The following is a 25,723-nucleotide window of genomic DNA, read 5'->3' on the forward strand; positions in this document are numbered from 1 at the left end:
AAACACTGAACCACAGTTAAAATGTTTTATAATGATAATTTAGACATCTACAATGTCTCCAACCTCATCCGGACAAAGCTTCAAAATCAAGAGTGAATGTTTGTTCTTTGGATACAACCATGTAACACATCTGAATGTTTTAACAAAATTCTTAAAGGGGAACTCCGGGGCATTTGAAGCGCGTTTCCATTGCTAGAGGTTGTCAAATACTGATAGTAGGACACAGAGAGGTGCAAATCTGCGCTCCCTGTGTGGAGATCGCGCTGTGCGCACAGCGTGTCATTCTCTAGAAAAACTGCGTTCAAGTATTTAAAACATTACAACAATATTACTGGGCATGTATTGTTGTAATGTTTTAAATACTTGAACGCAGTTTTTCTAGAGAATATAATTGTTTTGTATACGGGATTATCGTCCATCGACTCTTTTGGGCTTTCACATGCGCGAGCCTACAACCAGCCGGTGAGTTACATGCTGTTTATAAAGTTGTTTTGTAACGTCCCCATGCCAGTAATGTGAGAACCATGCATATGGTTTTGATGGTAAGGCTTGTGACTTTATTGTCGGATGGTTTATAAAGTGGTGTGACGTTTCTGCTGTGTGCAAGTTGTTGTTTTACGTGGAAGGGTTAGCGCTTGCCCCTTAGCCACCACGTATTAGGCTAGCATGACACGCTGTGCGCACAGCGCGATCTCCACACAGGGAGCGCAGATTTGCACCTCTCTGTGTCCTACTATCAGTATTTGACAACCTCTAGCAATGGAAACTCGCTTCAAATGCCCCGGAGTTCCCCTTTAATTACAAAAAAAGGCACGATAAAGCTGTGATCAAGGATTGTGTTAGCCCCAAAACTCATCTAGGGTTTTAAAAATGTCACGCTTTGGTTAGAATTAGTAGACCATGTGGTAAAGTTAAAAAGAAATAAGTGTTGTCTGGAAATGGAAAAGTGATGAGCAGTCAGGTAACATAAATCCATCTACATCATACGCCACCCTTTGCAGATTTGGTTGTTTGACAGTAACCAACCCGACTTCCTCCTCAGGACAGCCTTCCTCAAGCTGGAATCATTCATGAAAAACTAATGCTATGATTGATTTATGAATAAAACACCAACTCAAGGCCATAGTGATGCCATTACTCAGTCACTTAACCTAACTATGAAACATGTCAAGCTTGTAGTTTTGTACACTGTATGTGTGTGTGTGTGTGTGTGTGTGTGTGTGTGTGCGTGCGTGTGAGTGAGTGTTTCGCAGAAAGTACTTAGTTTCAACCAGGCTGAGACTTTTAACCATGATCTGTCATGACTTCACCTCAAACTAACACTGGGCAAAAGACAGGAAAGCACAACAAGCCAACATGCTTTTAGGTTTTAAAGCTGTACTTTTAAATCCCTGAAGGCTTGAAGAATAAACATCAGTAAGGAAAACTCATTTTGTTGTCAATAATAACTGACAACTACAAAGTATTTATAGTTGCTACTATCAAGCCATTTACTTGTATCCCTGGAGGCTGCTCCTTGCTGCTAAAAAGGATTTCAAAGCCTCATTAGCAAACACTAAGCAGCGTTGTCACATCAGTTCTTTTAATGAAGGGTAGCTCAAGGTCTCTGAAAATAATCCTCAGTAAAAAGGCTTCAGAGGGAAATCCTTGTGAGATAAAAGCTCTTTGAATTCCTTTGCTGCTTCAGCTGAAAGGATGACGTGTTGGCTTGTGCCGGCCTTTGTCCCCCTTCACTCGGTTCAGTGATGTGCTCACAAAGCGCACGTTCAGTGGGAGCAGAGGTGACAAGAGCAGGCGACAGAAGGGCTGATTGGATGAAGGTCAAGCGTGGTGTTACTCCAACACCCGCCAACCTTTGAATCAGCACTAAACCAACAGCACTGATTCCATTGTCTTGAACCTGTTGCCTAGCAACATTACATCCCTGCACTGACTCTGTGCATGCGTGTACATTTTGTGCTGCAAGAGGATCATACAACAGTAAGACAAGCAGATGCAACTGCGCTGCTTCAGTCATCTGAAAACTGAAAAAACACAAAGGCCAATGAAAGCAAGGAAACACCTTTTAACGTTCCATTTGTTATCAAGTGTCAACATAAAATACACGTATGTCAAAAAATTATCCAAAATGCACAAACTGCGTGTGAAAAATCCCACCCTTAGAGCTTCTTTAGGAAGGAAGAGGTTAAGTAGCAGCCAGGTGCTGCTATTTAAGTGCAGTTGAATAATTGACCAGGAATGAGTGTGAGCACCTCAGATGTTTTGTCAGTTTGCTGGTCTGGAGCATTCAAGCTGCAGTCTGCAACTCTTTTTCAAGCATAATGCCTGGAACTGTCCGGGGATTCTGAAAGTAGTACATTAAATACCCCAATACAAAAAAAAAAAGAGTTCTCTAGGTCCCCTATATGTCCCGCTAGGTCCCTCCAAAGCCAGCAGGTTTGTTTACAAAATTGCAGACCGGACCGGTAAAAGGTAACCAATCAGGTTTACGAGCTGGGCTCTGCTGCCTGTCAATCACCGATTGTGCACGCGCGATACAAGGTAGGCTCGTCCCCACGCTTATTTATCTGGACTATTGAACTTCATTACGGGCTAGTCTACTTACTGTGTCTTCCATGATCGCAAATGACAGGTGAGTTGATGAATGAGGAGTCGTGTAGGCGCATCTGGCGTGCACGTCTACGTGCACGAGTTCTCATGTGTTTTGAAGGGGCGGGACAGGAAGTTGAATAACTTTTTATTTTTCGGTTAAAAAATAAGCATTTCTTGCATTTTGCGACTACGGAGGTCACCGTTTTCAACTTCAAGCGTTCTGATAGATCATGTAAACTCTTAAAATGCCAAAAAGTAGGACTTTACGTATGACAACAACAAATCTTGCAGACTGCAGCTTTCATGCGTGTAAAACAATACTAAGGAGGAAAGACGTCAGCAATTATCTTAAAGAACCAATTGTTGCTGCCCATTGATCAGGGAATGATTATAAGGCCAATGGTTACAAGGAAAACATTCAAGACTACTGCCAATTTTCTCAGGCGTGGACGTCCAAGTATGTTCACTGTAAGGTCTTAAGGCTCTAGCATGGTCTGCTAGCGCGAGCGGTATTGATGACATCACGATTTCGTGCCAGATATATATAGTGGCGCATGCGCCAGTAGTTGCAATTTTCTCCGTCACAGAGGTGGCGCTGCTACGTGAAGGTTACCCCTATTCTACAACCACGAAAGTCGAGAAGAAAACAATGGCACTGTCAAGAGCAGGAACACTGTCATCAATGATGCTGCTGCAGTATCTGGAAGATGAAATGCTTCGTATGTTTCTGTGTTTCGTTCGTGAGCCAAGACGATTCAGTCAATAGAGGTGAAGGTCTGAAGTCCCCGGCATCACCACTTGGAGTCTCTGCCCTCTTCTTTGCCTTCACGTATCTGTCCCGTAGCTTCTTCCACACATTCTTACAGAACTCTCCCTCTTTCCCCAAAGTTCTGCCCATCTCTGTTTTGGGAGTTTACGTGGTCCCTGTGCTGTTTCACAGCAGTTTCGTACAGGTGCCTGTACAAATGCACCTCCTGACTGAGCCTGGTCTCACATTGGTCCATCCGGTTTGTCGTTCTCAGCGCAGCCAAGTCACAAAAATCGACTGGTGCAGGACAACACACTGCGTCGTCTTTTCAAGGCAAGCGCCAGGCCTGAAACGTCATTTTTACGTCACGGGTCGGCTGCGCTGTAAGCGACACGTCAACTGTAAATCCAGCTTAAAAGAGCACACGTCACCCCTCTGTTCATTGAACTCCACTGGCTACCCTTAGCCGCCCGTATCAAATTCAAGTCACTGATGTTAGCCTACAGAGTCCTTATTGGAACCGCTCCCGCCTACTTGAATACTCTTGCAAAGGCTTATGTCACAACTCGGTCACTCCGGTCGTCACAGGATTGTCGTCTAGCACAGGGGTTCCCAAACTTTTCCATGCCAAGGCCCCCCAAGCAGTATTAGCTTCTGGGCGGGGACCCCCTTTGCAAACCACAGAAAATGCTACAAAATATGTAAAGAAACATCAACTTTTAGAACGTATTTTCTTTATTTTATTCAGTAGCTCGCCGTGTGAATGCAGCCTGACTAAATGCTCTTCTTTACGTCTGAAGAAGTCAATCGTTTTTTCGGACTCTGACGGATGTTTTTGTATCAAGTGACACTGAAGTTTCGAAGGTTTTGAACACTCATTTGAGAGGGTCTCCAGACAGAGGACGACATTTTTCTGTATGGCTGTAAAGCCAAACATAATGTATGCTGCCTCATACTTTCTGATTTTAGTCGGCCAGTTCTTTCAGTCTCTTCCAAGTCAAAAATCTGTCCATTTTGGCTAGGTACCTACACGCTAGCGTGAGGAGCAGAGCAGCTTCAGAAAAGGCGCAAACCGCCAGGTCTACGATGTTTTGACTGGCAGCCAATCAGAAAGACAAGCATGGCAAATAACATTTCGATATGATATATTATTATAAATTGTATTTTACAATACTGATAAAAAAATGTGACAATTTTTTATAATGATGTTTAAAAAAATGTAATTCTATTTTTTTATTTTTGCATTTTTTTTCTTATCTTCACTCCAATTTTCTGAGGCCCCCCCTAGTGCCCCCTGGCGGCCCCCACTTTGAAAACAACTGGTCTAGCAGTGCCTACACCACGCTTAAGAAAATCCAGACTCTTTCATGTGTCGTTCCATTTTAAGGTTTGGTTTGTGCTCTGACATGCAGTGTCAACTATGGGACCTTATATAGACATGCCTTTCCAAATCATGTCCAATCAACTGACTTTAACACAGGTGGACTGCAGTCAAGTTCACATCTGAAGGATGATCAGTGCAAACAGGATGCACCCGAGATCAATTGTTACAGCAAATTCAGTAACCTTTTATGTACATGTTATATTTCTGTTCTGTATTTTTAAGAAATTTCACTTTGTCATTTATGCAGTATTGTGTGTAGAATTTTAAGTAAAAAAATCGATTTAATCCATTTTGGAATAAGGCTGTAACATAACAAACATGGTATACTTTCTTTCACATGACTGTACATGTGATCACAGAACAGCTTATACTGTACAATGTTTACTCTCCAGTACAAACTGCTGCACATGAATAAAACACAAATCATTAAAGCAGATGGAACAAAACTCTCTCACACATTTATGTTTATGGTTCACAAACTCAAAATAGGTACTTCAGGGACACATAAATCAAATTAGCCAACAAGATTACATGAAAGGGCTCAAGCTGCAGATAACCTTCTGAATGATAAATGAAAACTCATGGGCCAGCCTCAGATCTAATATACTTCCATAGTGCATGCTTGTTCTAACTATGCCTAAAATAAGATGTGAGACCTGCATCAATACGAAGCACTTTTAAATGAATTAGGCCATTCAGGCTTTTGATGGTAAGTACCGACAGTGCAATCATGGGAAAAGCAGCAATCATCTCCAACTCAGTTACATCACATCTTATCTTTATGATGGCTCTGCTACATAGAAAACTGTTTGTTTAGTGATTATCTGGTTCAGTGTAACAAGAATAAGTGGATATATTGACAGAATGAGCGCATTATGTTGTCATGAGAGACAGCAAGAGAAAATGTTTCTTTCTTGGCTGATTGGTTAAAGATGTTAGAGATGATCATAGATTATAGAGACACCGGATCATTACGATTACAAAAGATTCCATCTTGCCGTGCTTCGAGCTATGCTCTTGTTTTAGGTGGAGCAAAGAGATTAACATGGATGGTTATTACATCACTTATACCAGTCTTATCTTAAGACTAGTTTTCATTGAAAGAAGAGAAAAGAATCCACATGATTATAGGCCATGAAAGACAGATTGTTCATCCAATCACTTTCCGAGTATTTTTTTTAACTTAATGAACACTCCCCAACAATTATCTGCCAAGTGGTTCAATAGAGGTAACAATGATTCATGAGGTCAAAGAGAGTTTGGGCTCAAATTGTCTTCAACTGAGACTCTGTGGCTTAAGTGTGGCACCAACTGGTTTTCTGTGGCTTTATATCAGACCTTTAAAAAAGTAGACAATGACTTCATCACAGTCTTTGTGGCACTGATTTATGGGGTAAGAGTAAAGGTGCCATTAGCACAGAGTATCAAACGATAATATTTGGATGTTAATCAAAATGTGCCCTGACTTGTGAGTAACTGATGTAGTTGATATTTCTCAATCATTCTCGGGTTAGATTCAAAATATGTATTTGGGGTCAAAAATATTTTCTTTGAATGATTGGTCTTGGCCTTGTTAAATCTGTCCAAACACACACTTCAAGGAATGAAATGAGTCAAAGTTCACGAATATAATATGTTGTTCAACACAAGCATCTCCACAATCTAAAATAGGTCAAATGTTCATTTAAGTTTGAAACTAAAGTGGTTCGTAGTAAAGAAGGTAATAACAAATGACAAAACTTCAGAAAAGCTCTACTTATTGTTCAGTGTTGTGTCATATAAATGACTTTGTGCACCCAAAGCTCTGAGCGGATGGCAGTGTTTCCCGCAGCGCATTATAGTCAAGGCGGCCGCCTTAGCACACTCGCACTGCCGCCTTGCCAACGTTCGCAAAAAAAAACAAAACAACGGCCAACGACTCACCACCTTGACTAAGCAATTTCCTGCGGGAAACACTGGATGGTAACACAGACTGTATATATATTCATTTTCCTTTACAAAAAACATGAACGATAAAACAGCATTCCTTCATTTGAGGCCTAAAAGCTCAAACACTGTCACCCTCTGGGTGGTAAATAAAAATAACTTGTTTTCATATTGACCAATAACCTTCAGTTCAGAATGAATCCAGTTTTATAAACCAGTGCATATAATAACATTAGTTGACCATAATAATGAGCTTAATGGACTACATCTTTTTTCCAAAGAGGCTAGTCCTCTCGCTGATTGTGTTCACTGTTATTGAGCAACTGCAGTCAGTGATGAATCCCGGCTGGAAATGTGAATCTCCTCAAGCTTTAATTGGTGGCTCGCACTCGCATAGTAGCTTATAACAATATGGTAACAATAACAATATTTTTTTTCAAATAACATACAGCAAATACTGCACAGTATTAAGTATTTTTATTAAGTATTAATTAAGGCTTTATGGTGTTCCCTAAAGGGGGCTCTGTTAAACCTGGCAACGCAGCCCGCTTAAACCACCGTCACACTTGACCGCAGTGCACGCTAGCTCCTTTAGCCAGCGCGAGATGCAGGCACAATTGATCGGTTTTTAATTAAAAAAGGGCAAAAACCAGCACAAAAACCATGCTCATCTTGATTGTCTCACTAGGATTACAACAAACTACAAATACAACATGAAGAAAGTCAAGGACATGCATGCCAGCTTCCGCTCATCCCAGTATTAAAGGTGGGGTATGAGATGTTTTCTGGAGCATTTTTTATCATATTGTCTGAAAACCTCCTCACGACCCCATTGCACCCACTAAAATAGAATGTTTGGGGGAAAAAAAATATATTTTAGTCCATTGTAGAGGGTGTAGCAAGAGTAAATGTCTGACCAATAGAAGTAATGATGAGAGTTACTTCTATTGGATTCTGACATGCCAATCAACCGTCAGCCCCCCTCCCCCCCGCGCGTTCACAGATTCGTTCATGTGTTTCGAAGGCGTGGTTTCGAGGGGTGGGCTGAAGGGAGAGGCAAGGTTGTGTATTTTCAAAAATATAGCTTGCAGGAACCGTTTTTCCAAGATCTCATACCCCACCTTTAAAGGGATATGCCACCCCCAGGCCAAATTAAGTGTATCCCCGCATTCCCGAGACATAAATAAGTGTGTGGGAGCGTTTTCCTGGCGACCCAGGCATTGTCCGAATCTCACAGCACTGACCACTGCTTGGTTGCGCGTAATACATACATGCTAGCGTCGCCAGCGTCGCCAATCGAAATATTTCGCCCAACGTGAATTAATTTACTTGATTTACCTTCTAATTACTGTATGAGTGGTGCACTTTCACATCGAGTGCAAATGACTGTGTAAATCTACACAGAAGGCTTGCTTTGCTCATGTCCCCAACCCCCCTTTGGGGGAATTCCCAAAGACGTAGCGGGGAGTGTGCTTCGGCTGTGTTTTCCGCACTGGAAACTAGTTCCCAAACCGACATGAGCAAAGCAAGCCTTCTGTGTAGATTTACACAGTCATTTGCACTCGATGTGAAAGTACACCACTCACACAGTAATTAGAAGGTAAATCAAGTAAATTATTTCACGTTGGGCGAAATATTTCGAGTGCCGACGCTGGCGACGCTAGCATGTATGTATTACGCGCAACCAAGCAGTGGTCAGTGCTGTGAGATTCGGACAATGCCTGGGTCGCCAGGAAAACGCTCCCACACACTTATTTATGTATCGGGAATGCGGGGATACACTTAATTTGGCCTGGGGGTGGCATATCCCTTTAAGGTAAATGTGGTCTTAATTGAAAATGTATTGGCTGTGTTGTTTCTTTTTTGTGGGATGTTTTATATGTAGAAATGCATATTTGCAAAAGGGGACTTAGTATGTTGTCGTGAAAGTGGCTCTTCCCTTGATTTTGCTCTGCCAATGTGGCTCTTGTGAAAAAAATAGTGAGTATCACTGTGTTAGAGCATACCGTCTGTAAATGCTACTGTAAAGGCTCTAGCATGGTTGCCGCGTCTGTTAGCGCGAGCGGTGTTGATGACGTCACGATTTCGCGCCCGCAATATATACTGGCGCAATATATACGATGCGCCAGTAGTTGCAATTTTCTCCGTCACAGAGGTGTCGCTGCTACATGAAGGTTACCGCTAACTACTCTACAACGAAGAAAGTAGAGAAGAAAACAATGCCACTGTCAAGAGCAGGAACACTGCCATTAATGATACTGCTGCAGTATTCGGATCATTTTAATTTTTTAATTCAGTTAAAAGAGGTGAAGGTCTGAAGCCCCCGGCATCACCACTTGGAGTCTCTGCCCTCTTCTTTGCCTTCACGTATCTGTCCCGTAGCTTTTTCCACACATTCTTACAGAACTCTCCCTCTTTCCTCAAAGTTCTGCCAATCTCTGTCCACCAGTTTTGGGAGTTTACGTGGTCCCTGTGTTGTTTTACAGAAGTGTCGTACAGGTGCCTGTATAAACGCACTTCCTCACTGAGCCTGGCCTCAAAATGGTCCATCCGGTCTGTCGTTGTTGGCGCCGCCAAGTTACAAAAATCGAGTGGTGCACGACACCGCGCTGCGCCGTCTTTTCAAGGGAAGCGCCAGGCCTGAAACGTCATTTTGACGTCATGGTCCGCCACCGCCGTGAGCGACGCGTCAACTGTAACTCCAGCTTAAGAGTCAGGATGTTTCAGGCACTTTACCTTGACTGCTATTTCTGTCTGTTAAGTCATTGGCGTGCTGCTGGTGTCAGGTGATGAGCGGAGGTTCAGCCGCCCACAGATACATAGATAAGAAAATCTGCTTGTCTGAAGTTTTCCACTACATCAAGTAAGTTTATCCGGTTAAATATACGCAACAGAACAGGATCACACTGCAAACTTTTATTGAATCTGGTTATTATCTCCTCAAAAAACCTGACAGATTAATATTCCACACTGAGGGAGAGAATTGGAATTTTCTGGCAGTGTGTGTGAGTGTGTGTCTTGGTACAATCTTCTATGTTGGAAAGGTTACAGAATTCCCAACAGTGAGCTCTGGGGAGAGATGAAGCTTTTTGTTTGGAATTAAGACTAAACTTCCTCCGCTGGTACCAACACCTCTGAAACTATAAGCAACAAACACCAGAACATCATCAGCACATTAACCCTTAAAGACCTAAACAGTAGCCATTTTAACTGTGAGCAGCAGCATAAGAGGGGTAATTATCAGAAGAATGTTCAGGCTGTACTGAAGAAGAAAGGTCTGACTAGTTAGAACTTTACAAACTCTGTTTTTTTCCTGATATACTGTTTTTAACTTGTGTTTGTACATGTTTCACATGTTTTTTTTCCCCTCTGGTCATATATAAAGAAATGAGAGGTGGCTCAAGACTTTTGCACAGCACTGTATATCAGTGGGTAACCTCTGAGTTACCCAGACTAGCCAGTAATCTTTTTCAAGCACTGAAATACAAACTTAAATCCACAAATGCCTCTTAAAGAAAAAAAAAGATATATTTACAAAAATAAAGGCCTTATTATTGACCTTGTCTTGGGGCGGTGTTGACTTCTTTGGGCTCTGAGGCATCTGGGATTGATCATCATCACACTATGGAAATACACTGTGGTCAAACCAGTCAGTATTTCTACATTTAATGGACACCACGTGCTCCGAACTAAAACCAAAAGATCCATCCAGACCGTCATCCCAAGTTCAAAAGCCATGCTGGGTGATGGTATGAGGTTGTGTCAGTGCTCTTGGCAAAACTTATTTACACTTCTGTGATAGAAGCATCAATGTAAAAAAGTTCAGAGAGATTTCAGAGCAACATATGCTGCCTTTAAGACAATGAGGTAGAGGGTTAGAACTCTTCATTGCTTTGTTCCGTCGTTTTGGAATGTGTTGCAGGCCTGAAATGCAAAAGTTGGGGATATCAGCATATGGAAGCTGAGGAGCTTATGTCTGCAATTAAAATAAAAGTCAAAGTGAACGAAAGAATCACCGTCACAACTTTTTCAGTTTTAGGGTGGTGCACTACTCAGATGATATAATTCATCACGCAGTTCCATTCAAATAAATGGACTGTACTTGTATAACACATTCTGACCACTCGAAGCGCTTTGACAATACATGTCACATTCACCCATTCACTGTCACACTCATACAGCTAAACAGTGCTTTTTGTTCAAATCATATACACACACATTCATACACTGATGGACGCACAGGGGTTCAGTGTTCAGTGTCTTGCCCAAGGACACTACGATGTGTGGCCTTCAGCCTGGAGTCGAACCACCGACCAGGCGACTGCTCTTCCTGAGCTACAGCCACCCCTGGTATCTCAATCTTGCACAACTTTTTGCTGTACATATATTTTTATTTTATTCTTATTATTTTTACTGTCTGTATGCTGCAACTGCAAAGTAATTTCCCAGCTGGGATGAATAAAGTAGTTCTATTCTATTCTTTTCTATTACAAGTGCAATATGTGATAAACTCATAATGCTTTGTAAGAACCACTTTAAGTAAAGTGGAGCTATTATTATCTGCACAAGATTAAATCAAATGACATTTAAATAATATATCAGTCTCTCCAAGGGGAGAGTGTTGTCTTGTACACCAGACTCAGCTACTATATGGTCCTCAAGAGGCCCACACACACACACACACACACACACACACACACACACACACACACACACACACACACACACACACACACACACACACACACACAAACTTATCAAGGTCATAGAGACCTGCTGACTCCACTTGCTTATGTCCTGAGCCACTCCATTAGATCCTCTCGTGTTGTTGTATACATTCTCTGTGCGTTAGTGGGGCAAAACTGAACGGATGAGGTAAATTACCAAGTTAGTGTGAAAGAGAAATGTGTTAAGCAGTGCTGTCAAAACTCCAGTATGATCAAATCAGCATTTATAAAACGCACTGCGCAAAGCTTTATTAGTAAAGACAAGGTGTGGGCGCATTAAAGAAAACGCAGGGTGACCTCCCAAGCTAAAAAAAAAAAAAACAGAAAAGAAAATCCGTCTCTCGCTGTCCTCCCCACAGTCATCATGGCACCTTTGATTAGGTTGCACTCTGAGCATTGATTTTATGTCACTCTTCTGTTGAGATGAGCTCCAATAGACTGCAATCACTCACAGCCAGAAACATTCAGTCTCTCTGTAATTCACTCTACCTTTGTCCTCCTCATCCGTCACAGCCCTGAACAGATACATACAGCCTGAGCCGAGTGTAAAAAGATCACAACAACATAGATTAAAAATCCGACCGTGAGGCTCTATTGAGACACGCAATTTGTTACACTGTAGGCTTCATATGTAAAAGCAACAGCTTCGTCTTATGTAAGCGTTCCCTAAAGGCTCAATTCAAACACAGCAGGGACATTACAGAGGAAGCAATGATGCCAGCACAATATTTGGTATGTGACATGCAAGATGGAGCAGCGGTGCTCTCAGTGCTCAGACAGGATGCACAATGGGTGGAGTTTAAAAAATACTCTGGAAGAATCTTCATTCATCCTAAATGAGGGGGTGAGATAAAAGCTCACACTTTGAGTACCCAAATAATAACTCTTATTGGAAAACTACTTATATGACTTTGATGGTTAAACTGACTAAACACCAACTATAAACTGAAGAAAGATTTAACAGTCTCACTGATTTGATCTTAAATAATTTGATTAAGATAGTAGGGTTTTTGGGAATGTACTGAGGCAAGTCTGATCAAAGAAGACTCGAAATCGACACTGAAAGGATTTACTAGTAACGTTCAGTGGCACTTAGACGTCTGAAAGAGTGAGTTTTGTTTAGTCAAAGGTGTTTTAACATCTAAAAAGAACAGGCAATGTGTTACAATGTTGAGGCTGATCAATGTATCTTGTTTTGTATTTTACAGTATGCTGCTGTTTATCTAGTTTGTTACACAAAAGGCCTCCCCCACCCCATCGCATCCTTCATGGCCAGCTGCTGGGCATTTGTCACCTGAGAGGAATCAAATCCATGGCAGGAAGCTAATCCTCGGCGTGTGTGTGTGTGTGTGTGTGTGTGTGTGGGGTGGCTGCTGAGGCAGGGGTGTCCGCCCTGGCTGTGTGTGAACACCTCCCTGCCAAAACCGTAATGAAACAATGACCAAATGTTCCCCTGCGTTGGAACTATTTGCCCAAGCCCCCAGATTTCAAAGTTTACCCTCACACGAGCTGTCAGGCAGTGAGCTAGCGGCTCACCCCTGCAGGAGGAGGGTTTCATGTCCATTCTAACAGCGCTGCAGTGATTCAGGACGGGAACGAGGGGTTCACTTGGTGATGATATGCAAAGAACCATTAGCTCTTCTTTAAACGGGCTTGAAAGTGATGGCTGTTGAAGGCGAACCACAAAAGGGCGCATTAAGAATTCTAGAGCCGTCGCAGCCACATCAGCTGGAAAATCAACTGAAGCATGCATGGAGAAAATTAACCAGAAATTTATTGTGAGCAAGGTGATCCTGTGTGCTACAGAGAATCTGTCAGTTTCCCTTATAGCATCCTATGAACACAATCTTTTCTTAAAGGTCGCTTGGGATCTTGCCGGAGTCAGAATGGGATGACCAGTAGAGTGAATGGCTCCCACAGGCCCCATGGTGCTGCAGGTGACCTACACTCTGCTAACCACAGTGCAACTACCTTGAAACTCTGTCTATCTTTGCACTTAGCAGTTAATTAATCTTATCATGGGCAGACATGTGCGCAGTGAGGAAAGCTAAGGTGACCGAATGAATAAAAAAGCTCTGAGATGTGTGACAATAAGCGCGACTGCTATCTTTTAGAGAGGCAGCAGAAAGGGATCAGAGCTGCCTGAGATGCAAAGAGGACAACTGGCTTGGAACACTCTCCGAGTGGTTAAAAAACATCGTTCCCACGTCTGCTGTAGCATGGACTGAAAAACATCATCTGATTTTAGGACGGCTGTGATGTGCATGTTGCAGTGGACACTGTGGGTGCCGCCAGGCTCTCGATGCTCCATCGATTCAGCAGCACTGCAGTTTAGAGAGGCATTAGCTGGGGATGAAAAATGGAAACTAAACACAGAGAACCGAGTGGGAGCTGACTGGGAGCAGACCAACAGATACTGGACAAAATCCAGGACACAGATTTCACACAGATTCTCCACAGTTTCAGTTCAAAATCTAGCTGCTGCTTCAGACCCTGCAGAAACATTTAGTTCAAACTAAAATGCACTAGATTCCTTAGATTCCATTTCAGTCATACACGCATCCTAACCGAGTTTAAAAAAAAAAGAAAAAAAAAGAAAATATCTGACAACACATCCAAACTGATCTGACAGATAGCGGATATCTAATCAAAAGGTTTTCTGTATTCTGGGTTGGTTTGGATTGATAAAGAAAACGTTTCGGATACATAATTCAGGAACATTGTGAGTGTCATTCTGAAGAGAGACCCGTGTGAGCACCCCATGAAGATAGGAAAAACAAAAACAACAGCCCTGGATTAATATGGTCACATTTAAACGCCATCTGACCTTAAATCACAGCAGGAGATCTGAAAAAAAATCCACTCGAGTGTGTTTATCAGAACACACGCAGTGCACACACATCCGGATATCGGTTGCTTCAACTTAACTAAATGATTTCTACTAAATGAAAAGACATTTGGAAGTTGTTGGTAAACTACTGCAGCAGATCGAACAAATTTGAGGTCTTTAAGTTACGAGCACTTAAATGTTGTTGTATTATAAAGCAACAATAATCTATTCTAGCACTGCTTGAATAAATGAAAAGTCGTGAATCTGTCAAGGAGAAGTCCAACTGTACTAAGCCCTTGTGTTATTTAAAACAGAAGTTGAAATATAAAATGATGGGGGGGGGTTTATTTCAGAGGAACATTGTTGCATGTTACGAAATCAAATATATATAAAATAAGAGCTTGTAAATGATTCACATTGAGTGTGAGTCAACAGAAGAAAAGCAATAAGAGGATTCATCTATCAAAATTAAACAACACCGCATCAACACACTGCATCTCACAAAATGACAGGACAGAAAACAACAGCGCACATAATTGGTTTTCAGACATCAATAACCGATCTTTGACCTAAAAGAAAAGAAAAAAAACGCAGCAGCCAACAACAACAACAGTGTAGTTTATCTATCAATCTTCACTCAGACCACATACTTCTGCAGCGGAATCAACCCGAGGAAAGCTTGATGCACATTATCAGGGACTCACAGCTTGAAATTCTGTCTCCTCTGTCCCGGCTGAGCTAAGCTGTGACAACGCAGTCGGATAACAAGAAGCACGGAACTGTTGCTGTTGGCTTCGGTTTTATCTCTGTGATGACAGACTGTGGCACAGTTATATTTTAAAAAGGAAAGTGCAAAAAGAATTAGATGGTGATTTTTTATTACCATGTTTAGAATTAAACTTGCTGTTTCCTGCTGTATTGCGGCGTCAAGCTTATGAGTGGGATTGATTTGAATAACTTTATGCAGTTTGCAACTGTGCATTCTGTAGAAAAATTAAAGTATCAGTTGACATTAGCTTGTGTTTTTTCATGTTCTGTTGTTCCGGTCTTTTGAGGTTTTTTTTTTAGTGTTTTGTGGTTTAATCATTTATTCTTTTGGTTCCATGTCCTCTATTTGCTTTTGTTCCATGTTAACAGTGCTGTTTATCCTGGTCATTATTCTCAGTTTCCTCAGCTCCACTTCCACAATGTCAGTGACTCACAGCTGCAGTCACTTTCTCACTAGTTCCCTCAGTGGATTTATTCCCGTTGGGTTCCTCGCCGTATCACCTTATACAACCCTCTGCCACTGGTGTTCAGGTTTGATTGTCATACGGGTTTCTCAGCGCTTTTTGTTACCGTTTCAATCAACGTTTTCCCTCCTCTCCTTGTGTTTTCCCTCATTTCCTGGTGTTTCCTTGTCTGCACTTTCGATTGTTTTCCTCTCAGACTCACTATCCGTGACATATTGGTTCAAAACATTTCTTTTCCAAAAAGAAAAAAAGTTCTAAATTAATTTTTAAATTAAGTATTATGAACAATATTAAAAGTTGGCATGATGCTCATAAACACATCTGTTGAGAGCTACAATGACTTCATTCATTCGTACTGTGATTCTCTGTCAACTCAAAAATCAGCTCGGTCATGGTTTTTTTCTCCATCTGTCAGCCGGTATGAAAACAAAACAACTCACCGAGTGATTCCTTGTTTACGATAAAGTAACACTGCGTTCAGCTCTGTAATGAACTAATTCATTCATTCTCTTGAGAGAAGATCAAACATAATTTCTCACTGCAACAGACAAACTCTAAATTCCCGTTATTCTACGAACAATCATCTGAAAATAGAACCGTGACACCTGCAATCAATCTGTCTACGATAATCAGTCTCCTGCTCTCCAGTTCAGGGGACTTTAAGTGATTATCAAGATGTTATCTTGTGGCTGCTTGTGGATAACACCTCTCACAGTCATTAGGTTTTGGACGTGTGCGGTGAAGTTTGATGAGCGAGTAACAGAGAGAAATCTATCAGTCATGACAGATGAGACATTTTTATGAGTGTTTTACTGACTCAGTTAACCTTAAAATCCAAATCAAAAGTGTCACATTTGCTCCTTCCCCCGGCTATCGTTAAAAACCACGAACACTCGTTTTTTTTGTAACAATGTCTGATTGCATTGGAGTTATCTTCCTTTTCTTTTTTTGCGAGCATGTGGAATCACAATGGAAAAGAGTCTTCATGTCAAATGTTTAGAAGTAACTATCAGGTATTTAATACTACTTGTCCTGGTCAGTGGTTTTAATGTAATAATCAGTTAGGCAAGAAAAAAAAGAAGGAAAAAAAAGACTGCTCCTCTTGTCATTTTAATCCCATCCTGAGTAATGTTCTTGCATTTCAAAGTTTTTCCCCATGAGAAAACCTTCTACAGCTGATGTCAGTCTGACAGAGACGGCACACATACAGTGATGTTCGGATATGGAGGCAGAAAGGCATTTAAAAAGCATTTAAAGTTAAACACAAAAAAGAAGGTACTGTTACCTTCTAGGAGAAAAAGAAACAACTCAAAAAACGGAAATTTGTCAGCTAAGTTCTGAAGACTTTTTCTGTGATTTGGAAGCAGATTTGCGGGTGTTTATTTCTGTCAGTTAGTCCTGCTAAATGTCCGAGCCCATTACAGAGATCATGCTGTATATGCAATGATTTAATAGGCTTGACAGACTTGCACGCCCCCGAGACTTTGCCTTGCAACGAGAGATAAAAAAAATAAAATAAAGTACAGACAAGGACTACCTGAACTGGACTCGTCTTCTACATCGATCAGAACCCAACAGACTGCCGCAGTTTTCAGTGTGCAAACAATTTGGGCCAGACTTTTTCCACAGCTACAGTTCACACATGTGCTACAGAGAAGGGCCGAGAAGGGCCGAGCACCTCATGTCTCACTTCCACAAAGATTCTGAAGGCTGTGACGCAATTATAGAACAATTATCAATGCGCCTTTTTTCTTTCTTTTTTAAACCAAGTGACTGCTTCCTAGTTTCACAGCAAAGTTTTTGGTGAAAATCTATAATCAAACGACTTTTGGTATTCTTTATTCATAAAAACAAATAGCAGAGATGCAGCAAGTTAACTGGTAGGTTATATTCGTTTGGAATTGGCTTCACCCTTTTCGGGTCCGGATGAAGCTTTGACATCGCTTGCTCAACGGTCCTCTGGTCGGCAGCAACTACAACAGGGTGTTTCTCATCCTTCACCAGCTAGAAATGTGTGATGTGGCTTCTCGTGGTTGTCGCGTTTGTTTATTCACAGAAACAGATGTGCTTCTATGTGCTCGCTCTTCTTACAGAGGATGTCTCTCACATTTCTTGCTCTGCCGTCATGTGGTGCTATCGACCGTCGGAGCACTTCACGTCCAAATTGCTTTTGCGTTCAGTCACCTTGCAAACATATAGAAAAAAAATATTTTTTTTTACATTTGTGAATCATTCAGAAGCTTGTGATATTTGATCATTTTTCCACCACCCCCACTTCTGCTGGAGATGTGCTGTCACAGCTGGAAATGTTAGGAATGGGGTGTGGGGAGGACATGATGTAGAGATTATGATGAGAAAATCGCAGTGTTTTATTTGCAACATGTTGAGATGTTAGCAGTGTTGACATTAATGCTCCATTGTTTGGAACATAACCACTACAGCGAGGAATGAATGAATGAAATCAACCCAGAGGTCAGTTGAGTTGAAAACCTCCGCAGGCAGATCAAAACCAATGCTGCGGACACTTGGATTCTCACGTGCCACCAGTCTCGAGTACATTTCAGGACTTCAGTATATTTGTAAAAATGGCCTCTGTCTAATCCAGAGTTTAAATTGTTGAGCCGAGGACTATGGAGAACAACATGAAGAAAACAGTCCACGGACAGTTGACAAATGTTGCCGTCACCTCGCACTTTGTGGGAATATTCTCTATTAGCAAAACTCTAACTAAAGTATTGCTGAACTGGAATGCTGTTTGGATTGACTGATATGTACAGATTTTTGGATCATTCGGGATGGAGTGATCCAAAACATTAATATTTCATACCAAGGTGTGCATAAATCAGGCAGCTTTATCACCTTGTCAGGTAAAGTGGGCCAAAAAAAAAAGAAAGAAAAAAAGATTGAACTGAAAGAAGAACTCTAGAGGGGTTGAATCACAATTTGGACGGACATTCTATTCATTCAACAATATAATAAATTTAAAATGCAGAAAATGAAGGAGATACACACACCATAGTTGCGCTAATATATAGATCATGATGTTTATTTGTAGTGTGTGGTGGCCCACAATGGTTCCACAGTTCAACCAGTCTGGGTTTTCATAGACCCATGTCAATTTCCACCTGAGAACTCACTTTTTCTTTCACTTTCACATTTATACAGAGAGAATTTTCAACGAGATTTATTTTACTGCAATTGTCACGTCTGTTCTCTCAATTCTTGCCCAACTATTTGGGGGGGGTCTGGCTAAAAGTGTGTTTCACTTCAATGAACTTCCGGCTTTAAAGGCGGGGTAGGGGATCTTTTTCTGGAACATTTTTTTACATATTGCTTGAAATACTCTTCACACCCCCATTGCAACCAATTAATTAAAAGTTTTGACACAAATATGAAAAGTTTTAGTGGCCTCTAGAACGTACAATCTAGGAAAAACAGTATCCAATCATTGTGAACGGACCGTTCACAATGATTGGATTCTGATGCCGTCTATCAAACTGCAATCTGCTCCTCCCTCCCCCTCCCCCTCCCCCTCCTTCCCCCTCCTTCCCCCTGTGCGCGTACCCTGCTCCGTGAACGAAGCTTGGCAGGAAGCTAAACTAGAGCCAGCTTGGCTAGCACCTAGCATTATTAAACGTATAGTTAGCATAAACTAAATACTAAATACGACAACGATCGATGCTTGCTGTCAGAACAGCGCTCGTGCACCTTCGTGCTCGTGCGCGTTCATGTACTCTAGAGGCGTGCCTTCGGGGGGAAAGTGAAGAAAAGGGTTGGGACTTTTTACCTGTGTATTTTCAAAATGCAGCTTCGCTGGACTCAAAATCCAGGATCTCCTACCCTACCTTTAAGTGCAAGAGAGGAAATGGTACCTATCCTGGAAGAGTAAGCACAATTGTGGTTATGTTTAAATAGTGTGTGTGCGTGTGTGCGTGTGTGTGTTTGTGTGTGTTTGCATGTGCATGAACTTGTGTTACTAAAGCTACTGCGATATGTGACTTTAGACAGTCAGACTGAGACTGAACTTCCTTTTAAAAAAAGTAAGTCCCCTTAACATGCGTCAATCAATTTTATGGTGAAGAAGTCAGTGGTGTGATGTTAGATAATCCTTGTGGTGTATAGAAACATGTCTGTGTGTGCGTGTGTGTGTGTGTGTGTGAGAATGTGTGTGACCAAAAACATAACTGCCTTTGTGGGTTTCTATTAAGAGACTGAGCAGCACTGTGGGAGGTTACTGCAGTCCTCCGTGCTATAGGACAGGATAGCATATCTAAAAAGAGAGGCTAATCATTCATCCTACGCAAAGACATGATGTGCACAATACACAGACATCAACGACCTAATTCACGGACACACACACACACACACACACACACACACACACGCACACACACACACACACACACACACACACACCCCTTTATAAACATGCTTTGTCAGCTGTATCAAGCAGCAGACATGTGAAATGGGTGAGGATCGAGGAGTCAGTGAATACATCTCTTATGATTATACAAGAAATGTTTTCCTGTAGGAGCTTTTAGGCAGGTTACAGACTGAGTCTTGAAGATGGTTTAAGACCAGAATTGCCGCTACAGGACACTAATAATCTTACCCAATTCCTCATCTTTATGAGGCTCCACACACTGAGTTCATGGGTAGCTTTCTTTATGCGTGACTCATACACACACTGCTGTTATACAGCGTTCTACACCCATCTGGTTCGGTCACAGATGTGTCCTTTACCTAAGCCTCAGCTGCTCAGTCTAATGCCAAAAGCACTAACAGTATGCATTCACAAAAACTGCTGAATAAAAACAGATGTTATGAAGTAGAGGTGATTTCAATTTTAGTTACAATCATCAAAACAGTAGCACTTTACAGCACAAAGCTATTAAATCCACACTCAATAGCCTCATGGGTTACATCATTGGTAAATTAATGGACAGGTCAAATAAACTGGCTTCCACAGCAAGACAATGGCTTCATACACAAAGCAATTTCAGGATATGATCCAGATAAAAGGGATACTTTCCTAAATGGTTGGGTTGTGTGAGATTTTTATGAATAGTTAGTGCCTTAACCGCAATAGGGAGCAGTACAGGCAGCACTTTTTCCGGAGAAGCAGGGAGGATTTCTCACGGGGGAAGCTACCGAGAGCAGAGACAATAAAGAGAGATTTTTTTCCACCTAAAACTCATTCCCTAAAAAACATTTCCTAAAGTCTAACCTAATTATGGGACTCAGTGGTTAGAGTGGGTCGTCCAATATCCGTAAGATTCGATTCCCACTCTCACTGACCTCACTGACAGCTGGAGGGGGGCAGTCCACCTCCTTGCCACGGCCGAGGTGCTCTTGAGCAAGGCTTACCCCTTTTCTCCGTACCCCCATGCTCCCCGGGCACTGTGAATGGCACCGTTCCAGTGTGTATGGCATCTGTCTGAGTGCGTGATCCTGTGCATGTGCATGTGTGTGTTCAACAGGTGCCAACCTGGATGGGTTAAATGCGGAGGAGTGATTTCAGATGTTTACATGCATCTACGTGACAATCAAGTCTTAATCTTAATCCCAAAACAAAAGCTGTGAAACAATGAAATAAAAATCTTGTAAATCTGGTACAACTTCTGATTGACTCAGCTGGTATAACAGCATCATAAAACACATGAAACTTACTTCCTCAAAGTAACAAAACTTTCTTTTGAGGAAATGTTGCATGTGCTACCATAAAATTGGATTTTTTTATTTAATTGACATCTGCAGGAAACTTAAACACACTAATAAGATTTCATCTCACTTTGACCTCAGTCACATATGACACGTGATACAAATTAACATATAATATGAACCAGAAAGGCCATGTAAAGAAAGACGTGAAAATGAAAAAGTGTTTCACAGCAGCAGCTTTGGAAACACTTCCACCGTGCATGCTCTCTGCAGGAGGGCTGCAGAAAATGTAAGTCCCCCTCAAATCTTGGGCAGCAGATGGGTTCGTCTGTTTCTGCTACTCTCAGCTTAATTTCTCATTTTATCAGAGCTTTTCCCCCTCCTCAAGCCATCTTTCTTTCCCAAATCCCTGGAGATTATATTCATGCAAGAGGCATTGCTGCACAAATCTGAACTGATCTGACAGTTTTTTTAAAAAAAAGTAAGGCCAAATGTAGTGTCCACATGTTTATGGTAATGCAGTTGATTGAGCCTTTCAGATTTAACAAGCTCAAAAAAAACCTCGCCAATAAAAACGGTTTTATTTTACATGACTTTGACAGCAGGTCGCAATAACTCACTGCATGAATGCTTTGCGGTATCACACAGGAAAGGCAGGATGACACACTGGTGGAAACAGTAAAGATGTAAGTGAGACACCTGTGATAACGCAGCAGTAAGACAACAGTATTTCATTTTTCTAATCATGTGTGATCATTTCAGCCCTCTCTCACTGTTATTATCATCCAGCCCCATCAGCACCTAACTTACATGGTAACTGCACTTGACTTGTGTCTCAGTAGCAAACCACAGCATCAGCACTTCATACCAACCTCTGTGCATCAGCACACAGCAATGGCCCACACACATTCTGGCTACAAAGAAGGATTTTGTCTACACATGCTCTGGTTTGGAAATCACATTTGGACTCTGCCCCTCTTCTCACTGTCTTTCTGTGTATAAGCCTTTAACTTGAAATGCGAGTTAATGGCTGAACAGCTGGTGCACCCACTCGCCGGCTGTTTCGCTGCAGGATGTTTGCCGATAAACTGGCCCTCCTCCCATTTATCTGACAAGACCACAACTCCAGCTACAGCAGCTTGCAGGGAAGCTGAATACTGGACTATGAACCTGAGCTATAGGCTAGATCAGTGCACACCATTTCTGAAACCTCGAGCCAGCTGTGGCTCTGGTGGAGGAGCGGTGAGATCTGTGGCTTAGCAAGGAACCTGCAGGTTTAACCTCAGTCCATCAAGGGTGGATGTCAGAGTTCAGTGTCACCACCACCAGGGTCACACCCAAGACAATCAGTCAGATCTACTAGTCCCTTGATGGGACTGTGACACTGATCTGCTTTAATCAATCAATTTGTGCCCCAACACGGTGGGTCTCATACAGTCGTCTTTATATTTCTAAAATCCTCATGGTTGCTGAGGTTATACTTTGTTATTCTAAGAAAATATTTGGCTCTTAATGCATGTGTGTTACTAGTCAATTCGTGCCAACACAACTTCTTTTGCACGAACATGCTCATATCCAGGTAAAAAAAAAGGGAGAGATGAGCCAAAAGGACATCAGAATTCCTGCTCCACAATCCCTGCGCTTCACTGTTACTTCACTCCTCGGTTTTGTTCAACCTTTGAGAGACCGACATGAAAAACTGTTGTTTATCTGGGTGATGAGGTTTATCGTGGTGAACTGCTCATGTTGCATTCATACATTCAAACAATTACCATACAGTTATTTCTTCTGGACCACTAACTGTACAGCTGAACCTAAAAAACTAATTAAATAACTAAATACATTTTTAAAAAACCTATAAAAAGGTATCTAATTAAGTATATTTGGTTACATTTCCTGTGGGATGGAGTGAGCTAATAACGGAGTTATTAACTTAAAAACATAAATAATTAAAAAAAATCTTTGTGTAAAATCTTCAGTAAGGTGGTCAGATGTATAAATGACAGTATATTGAATATTAACACGAAAGAAAGTAGGCCGCTGTTCTTTTCTGTGCTGTTCTCTATAGCTGAGACCAGTGTAATTTGTCCAGACTGGAGGCTGGTCCAGGACTTCTTTTTCTGACATTATTTTTTTTACCCTAATACACTTGGAGAGGGGAGTTTGTATTGTCACTACATTTCATGTATGAGTTATTGATCCGGGAGGTTTGAATATCTGGGCCAGGCCACATTTACAGTGACACCATAACTTTCAATGGACTGCATCCCCTGGTGTGTTTTTGGCAGTTGAGCAGTGTTGACTAAAGTGTATTTTATATATTTCAATAGCCACAGTTTTTTTTTTGTTTCTACAGAACATGACATCTTAACTTTTATTTTGTGGACCTTTTCAAATCACAGTATGGTCCAACTGAGCTGCTGGTGTTGCTAAGATGAGTCTTTTCTCCTCTGGGGTCTGGATTTCTGCTTTAACTTCCCGAAGGAGTTAACCTCAAAAACAGATCTTGACATACAGACAGAATAATGAAAACAGAGCCTACTGTTCACTTTACACACTTCAACTGGATGTAGATATTTTTATTAGTGAATTAGAACACAACCTGTAAAACCTGTGTGTTGCTCTAAATCACTTCCTTATTAACAAGATTGCTGCTGCCTCTGTTGTCTGCAATGACACATCACTGACACGGTGATCAAAGCAGCTAACAGACAGTTAAACATTTCATTGCTCACAATTAGCCGTCTTTGGGGGTAAGATTTCTCCCTGAAACTCTTTAATACTCTGAAACACTTAAGCCTACAACTCCTTCAATGAGAAATGGAGCCATGAGAAAGACCATGGTTCCAGGAAAAGGTTCCTACGATCCAAATGCAGCTTTTAAGACAGGTCCTACTGAGCTTACTGAGAAAAAAATAGAATAGTTTGCAGCCTCTTAAAACCCCCTACATACCCAGCTGTTGAAAATGGTCTGATGTATTACTGCCTTCGACAGGCAAGTAAAAATCAAGATTTAAGATTGATTTATTCAACTTTTAAAACACAACCTACTCCCACATCAGAATAAGACAGAATATGTCTGGAATGGGTATCTCTTTAGTTTGAATAGCAGCATTAGATAAAGCAAAAATTACCTGATACCCCAGAGCAATCCTTCAGGATTGCGCTTTATTTTTTAAGCCCCAACCAACTAGCCGGACTACCTTCGTCAACGCCAAAACGAGGCCGGAACTCGGCTCACAGTACGCTGCAGGGGGTAAGTCAAATTTAATAAATGATATTGCTAATATGGGATATCATACAGCTTCATGTCAAAAGAGGCGAACTATCCCTTTAACCTTGACACAATCAGCAGACCCAAGTGTCTGGGATCCTTAGAAACGGTGAACAAAAGCTTTGGGAGTTGTGGTTGAGTATCTACAGCTGGATTGTAGAAACTCACCCTGTTCTGAGATGATTCTCTTGTTGGCCGCATTGCTTTAATTTCCTAACTTCCTCACTGGCATTCACAGAGAAGTTTTATTTCCTCTGAAAAGCACAAAGTCTTACTAGAATTCAGAGGGAGAAACAGAAAGACGAGGCAAACGAGCATGATTGATAGTGAGAGAGACTGCAACCAACTCTCCCGCTGGAATCCACACATTGTCTCCCCTCAGCCAATAGGGGATTCTTATCAAAATGCTGCCAGGAATATCATGAAAGGATATGGTAATTACCAAAAACACACACAAACAGCAAGGAAGCCCAACCAAGCATTGCACTAATACAATGTGTCTGGTGTTGGAGCCATTTACATACTCTTCTCGTACGCCTGTCACATTCAATTAATTACTCTCTGGAAGGGTGACAAAGATGATTAAAAAGAATGATTAAAAATATTTCCTCAAAAAGGTCTTTTTTAAAAAAAAAAGAAGCCAAATAATCCTTAAAAAGGAGGCTTGCCGTCTTTGTAAAACTTAAAAGGTGCTCCTCCCCCCCCCCCCAATTTCCCAAAGGTGATTACACCATCTTTCTAGCCACAGAGGAAGCGAATGTAGAAAATGAGCCAGAAAAGATATCTGCAGGAGTGTATGCGATCATGCTTTACTCTGACAGGGGCAGAAGAACTGAAACCTGTAGGGTAATGAGACCAATCACAGCGTCCGTTCATAAAGCCTCCCATCTGATGCCTTTTAGTGAGTGGAGCCTATTTAACACCGTCAGATCAATTAGCAGGTGAAGAAAGGGCTGGGGAGACATGAAGTCTTTTGTTCAACCAGACACTGTGTGCGAGGACACACAGGAGGAATTGATCTCGGCTGAAGGTTTTTAATGTTCACAATGTGCGAGTGTACCTTTATGTGGCACAAACGGACAGTCTGAACTGGGACCGCAATGCTGAAACGCACAGGTTAAATCAAACTCTTGGGCTCTGATAGGCTTGGGGGATAACTGGAAGCTATCAGAGTGAGTCAAATACCGCCAAGGGCCTATGAATGCAGAAATCTACATTTCAAGTAGTGCCATGCCTCCGCTGAATTATATCTCTGACTGTCACTGAACAGAGCAGCATAAGCCTGATTTTTCACTTTTGGCTAAGGACTCTCGACTGCAGGAGAGCTCAATCCATTTGTCACAAGACTG

General features: G+C 41.6%; 2 protein-coding genes across 2 annotated transcripts in view; both read right to left on the reverse strand.

Moving 5' to 3' along the window:
- The window catches only part of rpl15 (ribosomal protein L15), a 106,241-nt gene that overhangs the window by 79,700 nt on the left and 818 nt on the right, over window positions 1-25,723 (reverse strand). The window lies entirely within an intron of this gene.
- LOC142368148 (ubiquitin-conjugating enzyme E2 E2-like) overlaps window positions 1-25,723 on the reverse strand; it is an 89,300-nt gene that overhangs the window by 37,883 nt on the left and 25,694 nt on the right. The gene's annotated exons all lie outside the window — the stretch shown is intronic.

This window comes from Odontesthes bonariensis, chromosome 18, assembly GCF_027942865.1.
Source record: "Odontesthes bonariensis isolate fOdoBon6 chromosome 18, fOdoBon6.hap1, whole genome shotgun sequence".
NCBI lineage: Eukaryota > Metazoa > Chordata > Actinopteri > Atheriniformes > Atherinopsidae > Odontesthes > Odontesthes bonariensis.